Here is a 7,500-nt window from a genome sequence, read left to right as displayed (position 1 = left end):
GCTGTCTTTAGCAACCAACTCCTTTTCGTGGGATCCGAAATGTGCGTCGTTTAGGCGCCTTAACCGGGCGTTTGGTTCATCCCACAGCGCCAGTTCTGCTTACCAAAAATGGCCCACTGGGCGCTCAGATTCAAATCAATTGCCGCGGCCTCAATCAAGGAAAAAGGCCGGGCTTCTCACCCATTGAAAGTTTGAGAATAGGTTGAGGTCGTTTCGACCCCAAGGCCTCTAATCATTCGCTTTACCGGATGAAACTCCGTTTGTTCTCTTTGCGAGCACCAGCTATCCTGAGGGAAACTTCGGGGGGAACCAGCTACTAGATGGTTCGATTAGTCTTTCGCCCCTATACCCAACTCCGACGATCGATTTGCACGTCAGAATCGCTGCGGACCTCCACCAGGGTTTCCCCTGGCTTCGTCCTGGCCAGGCATAGGTCACCATCTTTCGGGTCCCAACGTGTGCGCTCTGGGTTCGTCCGGCCGACTCGACCAAACCCTTTTAAGGGGGAAAGATCTCGCGAGCATTCGGACGCCCTGGGGTTGCGCCCGCTCTGTTCGAGACGGGATCACCCCTCGCGGATGCACCCTCATCGGGGCCGCTTCACTTTCATTGCGCCTCGCGAGTTTAGTTTGATAATTTCTCGACGACTTGCGCACATGTTAGACTCCTTGGTCCGTGTTTCAAGACGGGTCGGGTGGGACCCGACTTCTACTCTCCGCTCTGGGCCTCCACAGGTTGAGCACCGCAACTTTTTCTCTTTTACAAAAAAAAGCTACGACACCTCCCGGGAGGAGACAGGTCACGACCGGGCAGTACTGTTGGGAAACGCCGCGCTCGTCATCGCGGCACCCGCGAAGGTAACCACGAAACTCGCTAACGGACGCCCCGTGTAACAGACACCCAGTCGGTCGCGGAGTCCTACTAGGCCCCCCACTTGCGGACCTTGGCGTGGCTATTGCGATCGCAGAACGACTTATGCAAGAGAGCCGCCAATTCAGGCAGTCTCCATGCAGCGTTAAGGGCATACAACCAAGTGCCGGGAGCGGGGACTTGTTCGACCTTCGAGGGCCCACCCGTATTAACCCCCTGAACGGTTTCACGCACTCTTGAACTCTCTCTTCAAAGTTCTTTTCAACTTTCCCTCGCGGTACTTGTTCGCTATCGGTCTCGTGGCGATATTTAGCCTTAGAAGGAGTTTACCTCCCGCTTAGGGCTGCACGCTCAAGCAACCCGACTCTTGGGAAGGGATCCGATGCACGGTCTCGGCTCGTCTTATCTACGGGCCTGACACCCTCTGTGGGTTGCTCGCCCCGTTCATGGAGACTTGGACGATAGATACCGGACAGACGCGCACGATCCTCCCGAACACCACATTCCTCGGCACCCGCTCAACCGGGCGCGAGGTTCGGTGCTGGGCTCATCCCTGTTCGCTCGCCGCTACTAAGGGAATCCTTGTTAGTTTCTTTTCCTCCGCTTACTGATATGCTTAAGTTCAGCGGGTAGTCTCATCTAAACTGAGGTCAGAATGAATTGTTTGTTTTCAAAAGGAGACAACACTTTATCTAGCTCGGCAGACTTTGGCGTTTTAAAGCCGGGAAAGATTGAATAATTGCCGGTTCAAATTTTTTTTTTTCGAAATAAAGCGAGTCTCTCGTTATTCGCAAAAATTAATTTACGAAAAGTGACAGGGCGTCCTGCGGCTTTTTGTATTGAAACAACGCGTCGTGCGCGAACCAAGCTTGCATAACGAGCGGTTAGAGTGAGTGATAATTCGCGGTGGTCGACACTTCGACACGCCCGGCGCACACACACAACTAAACTCGCGTTGAAGCGGTATATCGCGCACACGCAGCCGACACCTTGTTCGAGAAGATGTGTTTATTTCTAAAATTTTTTTTTGAGTTGGCTCAAAAATTTCCCATCTGTTTTGCCATCGAAAAAGGTTTCTTTTGAATAGAGAGGAAAAAAACAAAACAGGGCGAACCTTCTTTTATTTTTCCCCCTTTTTTGTATTTGAGGCATCGCGGACACTTAAGTCGCGCGGCACCCAGACGTTAGAGATTCGGGAGCTTTTATGCGGTCAGGCCGGGTGAAAAATAAATCTCGCCGCGACCCAACATGCAAAACCAAGACTGAAAAAATCTCTGTTCGTTCATCATTCGACCGACCCTCAGTCAGATGTGGCCCGAGCGAGAAGCTGGGCCGCCATTTACGTTCAAGATTTCGATGCTCCATGTGTTCTGCAGTTCGCATGGATTAGCGCACTTTGCTGCGCTCTTCATCGATCCACGAGCCTAGTGATCCACCGTTCAGGGTCGTATATAAAACGACATATTCGTTTTCTTCTCTCTTTTTCTCCAACCCGCCCAAGCAAATGAATGCGAGGGCGGAGAAAGAAAGCCAGAAAGAAAATGTTCCGATAAACACTCGTACTAGAATTTGGGTTTAGTGTGTTATTGTGATTTTGAATTCTTCCTACTTCATCGAGAGGGCGAAGGGCAAGCTTAAAAAACATTCGGTTTTCAACGGCATAGTGTCGGGCTTTGGAGTGTTAGTCTATACGACGCACACGCACGCAACCACGAGTATCTACGCCCGAAAAGAACGTCCAGAGTAAAGTCTCACACTTTCGTCCCCCACCGAGAATCAAAAAATCCCGAAGACGAAGAGAGAAACAAAAAAAAACAATTTCGATTGGGCGTATCCGCTTTAAACCACCGCGCATCAGAGCGCCTGATACCCGTTCAAAATCTTGATGTTTTTTTTTTTTCCGACTCTCCATCCACCGAGTTTTTATTTTTCAAAGTGTTTGATTTAGGGACTAAGACTTTATAAAATCTCCTTTATTGTTCCTTCGGTACTCGCGGCCCAGGCGGGCTATCGTATTCTTCACTCTACTAACGTCAACACTGTGAGCGCCGCTAAAGGTCGAATGAATCTATAGAGACATTCACCATCGAAGCAGGAAGAATTTGCTCACGGCCATAGACCAAATCGAAAGACTTTGTGTTTTTTTTTGAGCCGAGAGGAAAGAAAAATCAATTTGAAAAGGCGAATCCGCTTTAAACCACCGCGCATCAGAGCGCCTGATACCCGTTCAAAATAAATGATTTTCTTCCGTCAACCCACACATAGTTCATACGATGTCTTACGCCGAAAGACTTTTGATGGGGTTTTTTTGTTTTGCAACTTTTAGTTGTTTCGTGCTCAACCAAAGCCATATGCGCAAAACATTTGTCTTGTTCGTTTATGATCCTTCCGCAGGTTCACCTACGGAAACCTTGTTACGACTTTTACTTCCTCTAAAGGATCAAGTTCGACCATCTTTCAGTCTCGCCGTTGGTAGGCACCGCACGGGCAGAGATTGCTCCCCACTCGACGGCACCCCGACAAGCCCGTCCGAAGGCCTCACTAAATCATTCAATCGGTAGTAGCGACGGGCGGTGTGTACAAAGGGCAGGGACGTAATCGACGCGGGCTAGTGACCCGCGCCTACTAGGGATTCCTGGTTCATGGGGATCATTGCAGTCCCCAATCCCAACCACGAAGGAGGTTCAGCGGTTACCCGGTCCTTTCGGACAGGGAGAGTGAAACACGCTGATTCCTTCAGTGTAGCGCGCGTGCGGCCCAGGACATCTAAGGGCATCACAGACCTGTTATTGCTCACTGTCACGCGGCTGGACGCCGCTTGTCCCTCTAAGAAGACTGCGTGACGGACGCGAGAGCAGAAGGTATCGCCGGGGATGACGACGACCGAATAACAATAGAGCCAGCCCCCGCGAGACATTCCCGACAAAGCCCCGCCATACCTCATCCGCCAGGCAACCAACCCGTGAAGGCCGTACACCCGACGAACAGAGCACAACGAAACCAAGCCGAGAGATTGCCTCACTAAAGGAACCAGTCCCACCGAGACCCGAATCGCCGCCACCTGATCCCGACGCCTCCGTACTCCCTTCGGTTTCAATTGATAAAACCCGTCACCTATTTAGCAGGCTAGAGTCTCGTTCGTTATCGGAATTAACCAGACAAATCGCTCCACCAACTAAGAACGGCCATGCACCACCACCCACCGAATCAAGAAAGAGCTCTCAATCTGTCAATCCTTCCAGTGTCCGGGCCTGGTGAGGTTTCCCGTGTTGAGTCAAATTAAGCCGCAGGCTCCACTCCTGGTGGTGCCCTTCCGTCAATTCCTTTAAGTTTCAGCTTTGCAACCATACTTCCCCCGGAACCCAAAGACTTTGGTTTCCCGGAAGCTGCCCGTCGAGTCATTGGAGTAACTCCGACGGATTGCTGGTTGGCATCGTTTATGGTTAGAACTAGGGCGGTATCTGATCGCCTTCGAACCTCTAACTTTCGTTCTTGATCAAGGAAAACATTCTTGGCAAATGCCTTCGCTGTTGTTCGTCTTGCGGCGGTCCAAGAATTTCACCTCTGTCGCCGCAGTACGAATGCCCCCGTCCGTCTCTATTGACCATTACCTCGGGTCCAAAAGTAAAAGACCAGCAAAATCGGACCGAGGTCCTATTCCATCATTCCATGCTGCGATATTCAGGCGTTGGGATACACCTGCTTTGAGCACTCTAATTTGTTCAAAGTAAACGTTGCCGGCCGCCCGAGACACCCGGTGAAGGGCACCCCGAACGATTGACTGGGTGGAGCGAATCGAGTCAACTACGACCAAAATTTAAAAAAGAACCCGAAAGAACTTTCCAACTCTGGCCGCAGATACAACAACGACGCACCGACCACCACTCCGGCGATGTTGTCCGACCGTGAAGAGAGTCGGGCTTTGACACCCGGGCTCCCAGAGCGTGAAACGCAACACCCTTGATTCAGAGCGGCGCCGCCCGGCCGAAGACAGACATCCGACTACGAGCTTTTTAACCGCAACAACTTTAATATACGCTATTGGAGCTGGAGTTACCGCGGCTGCTGGCACCAGACTTGCCCTCCAATGGTTCCTCGTTAAAGGATTTAAAGTGTACTCATTCCAATCACGGGGCCTCGGAAGAGTCCCGTATCGTTATTTTTCGTCACTACCTCCCCGTGCCGGGAGTGGGTAATTTGCGCGCCTGCTGCCTTCCTTGGATGTGGTAGCCGTTTCTCAGGCTCCCTCTCCGGAATCGAACCCCGATTCCCCGTTACCCGTTGCAACCATGGTAGGCGCGTAACCTACCATCGACAGTTGATAAGGCAGACATTTGAAAGATACGTCGCCGGCGCGAAGGCCGTGCGATCGGCGTGAAGTTATCCAGAGTCACCAAAATTGGTACGGTGCGCGAGCCCGAAAGCCCGGCCCCGACTGGTTTTGATCTAATAAAAGCACCTCTTCTGCGAGCCCGAAAGCCCGCAGTCGAGGCTCGAGTGCATGTATTAGCTCTAGAATTACCACAGTTATCCAAGTAGGATGGAGTGGATCTAAGGAACCATAACTGATTTATTGAGCCATTCGCGGTTTCGCCGTCTAGCGGCTTGTACTTAGACATGCATGGCTTAATCTTTGAGACAAGCATATGCTACTGGCAGGATCAACCAGGTATTTCGTGTATGTTTGTTTGATATGCATCCGGCGAGTTGCGGGTTTTTATTTCGCCCACGCATCACCAAACACACACCAAATCAACACGTTTTTCGTTTTTTTTCTTTTTCTTCGGAAACTAAAATTTTTGATCGCAACGCCTGGCGTGTCACAGCGAGTCCCAGTGAAGAGAAACACCGATCCGATCCGTTTGTTGGATTTTTTTCATTTCAATTTCCAAAGTCAAAGACCATTCAACGGTCTATGAGCCCAAAGTGAATCGGATTCATTCGACCGGTCTTGATATATTCATCAACTTTTTTTCCCGTATTACGGTTTTCGACGGTCATATGTGGCGTGCTGTATGCTCATAAGTCAAGCCTGCTTTACTAAGCTGACAAGCATACATCTTTTAAATTTTTGTGGGCTCAGAGTTTTATTTTTATTTTTCCACCGCCGAGGCACACTCTCGCATCACCCCGCACGACACACACACACACACACACCTCACCGCTCAACGGTCACACGAGGCAGAATTTTCCGCAAAGACTTTCGAAGAGAAAGAGAAAACTCGGAACAACCGCGGTCAGAGGCCAGCATAGAGGCATCGTATAGAAAGTCATGGGCGGAAAAAAACAAATCATTTCAAGTCGAGACAAGCAACCAGACTACCCCTATAAAAGTGCGCAATTCTTTAAGAGTTCACCGAAGAATGACCGAGATCAAGTATGCACGAAACGAACATATTCCAAGGGCAGCTGAATAAGCGATTCTGCGCCGAAGCGCGAGAAAAGCAAGCGGTACACCGATGGGGATCGTTTTTTTTATCGTGTTAGATTCGTTGTTGTCAAGCAAGGATTCTCAAAATGTTTTTTGCATTGCACCCAAGTTTCGTACTGATTACTTGTCGCAGACCGGTGACTGTCAAAAAAAAATTTTTTACGTTTTTTCTTGAGAGGTCACTGCCTACACACAACTCCGGGCGGGCCGTACACTCACAGCCGTTTGAATTCTCCCTTCGTGTGTCATGGCCATAACTGAGCGTACATCTTACCGGGCGCCGAGTTGATCTGGCTTGTTCGATGAACGTTCGGGATACGTACAATCGATATAGCTCCAACCGTAACTCGTTTGTAATTACGCCGGCCATACTCAGCGGGCGCTCAGCTCAGCTCTCGATATCTTCCGTCGAAGGGAAGTTCGTAGTAAAAGAGAGTCAGAGTCGACGCCACATTTTGCGGTCCTCGCATCTCATCCGATTTTTGAATTTTATAGATTTGCCATCACTTCCACCCAATTCTCTCGTATATTTCAATCTCTTGACTTTGTCCGACCGGGCCGTCTTCGCCCCCCTTCAACTCCGTCCATCTCCACTTCTGTGTTCCACACAACGAGCTTCCGTCAAACGGCAAAATGTGAAATATGCGCACGCCGCACGAAATAATTTGAAAGCGTTCTGTTTGGTGGCTTTTTTATTTTTTATCTCTCGGCTCACACACACACACACACATTTCCGCCTGAACGGTAATTTTTTTTTGATACGGTGTCAAAAAGTGAAAAGACGCGCACCATTTTCTTTTCTCTTCCGTATCGTCGCTGACGGTAAACGCTGATGGTTATGATGCCGTAAGTTTGGAAGAAAGAATCTTTCCCGTCTTGTCTTGTTACGGTAAAATAACAAAGAACAAGCGTCCGATTTCTCTCACAGACGGCCACAGACAAACCACACGTGCCGAAGAAACGAAACGTCCGAAACCAAAAAAATGTTTGACGCGCGCACCTCTTCTGAACTTTTCGACCAAGAGTCGTTGGATCGAGTGACGAGCTTCTCAGCTGTCGCACCAATCGGTGAAGCGGGCGTTTGAATTCCCGTCCACATCGCGGTTCGGATATATTTTTACATATACCGACCATCGGAAATTTCGAAAACGGTTTTACCGAAGGAATGATATTTCACACACCGACAGCTCATCGAGTTC

The 7,500-nt window shown here is 49.8% G+C and overlaps 3 non-coding genes across 3 annotated transcripts in view; all 3 read right to left on the bottom strand.

Moving 5' to 3' along the window:
* LOC124318924 overlaps positions 1–1,523 on the bottom strand; it is a 4,577-nt gene extending 3,054 nt beyond the window's left edge. The window contains exon 1 of the ribosomal RNA XR_006912616.1: positions 1–1,523. This exon is cut by the window's left edge and continues 3,054 nt beyond it. This is a non-coding gene — a ribosomal RNA (large subunit ribosomal RNA).
* A 641-nt stretch (positions 1,524–2,164) lies between these two features.
* On the bottom strand, positions 2,165–2,317 carry LOC124318923. Its single transcript, XR_006912615.1, has one exon. It is a non-coding gene; the product is annotated as a 5.8S ribosomal RNA (ribosomal RNA).
* A 930-nt stretch (positions 2,318–3,247) lies between these two features.
* Positions 3,248–5,542, bottom strand: LOC124318927. Its single transcript, XR_006912618.1, has one exon. It is a non-coding gene; the product is annotated as a small subunit ribosomal RNA (ribosomal RNA).
* Between the last annotated feature and the right edge of the window lie 1,958 nt (positions 5,543–7,500).

Source organism: Daphnia pulicaria, unplaced genomic scaffold (genome assembly GCF_021234035.1).
Source record: "Daphnia pulicaria isolate SC F1-1A unplaced genomic scaffold, SC_F0-13Bv2 h1tg000078l, whole genome shotgun sequence".
NCBI lineage: Eukaryota > Metazoa > Arthropoda > Branchiopoda > Diplostraca > Daphniidae > Daphnia > Daphnia pulicaria.
Note: the sequence above shows the minus strand (reverse complement) of the source record. Positions and strands in the feature narration are given on the sequence as shown.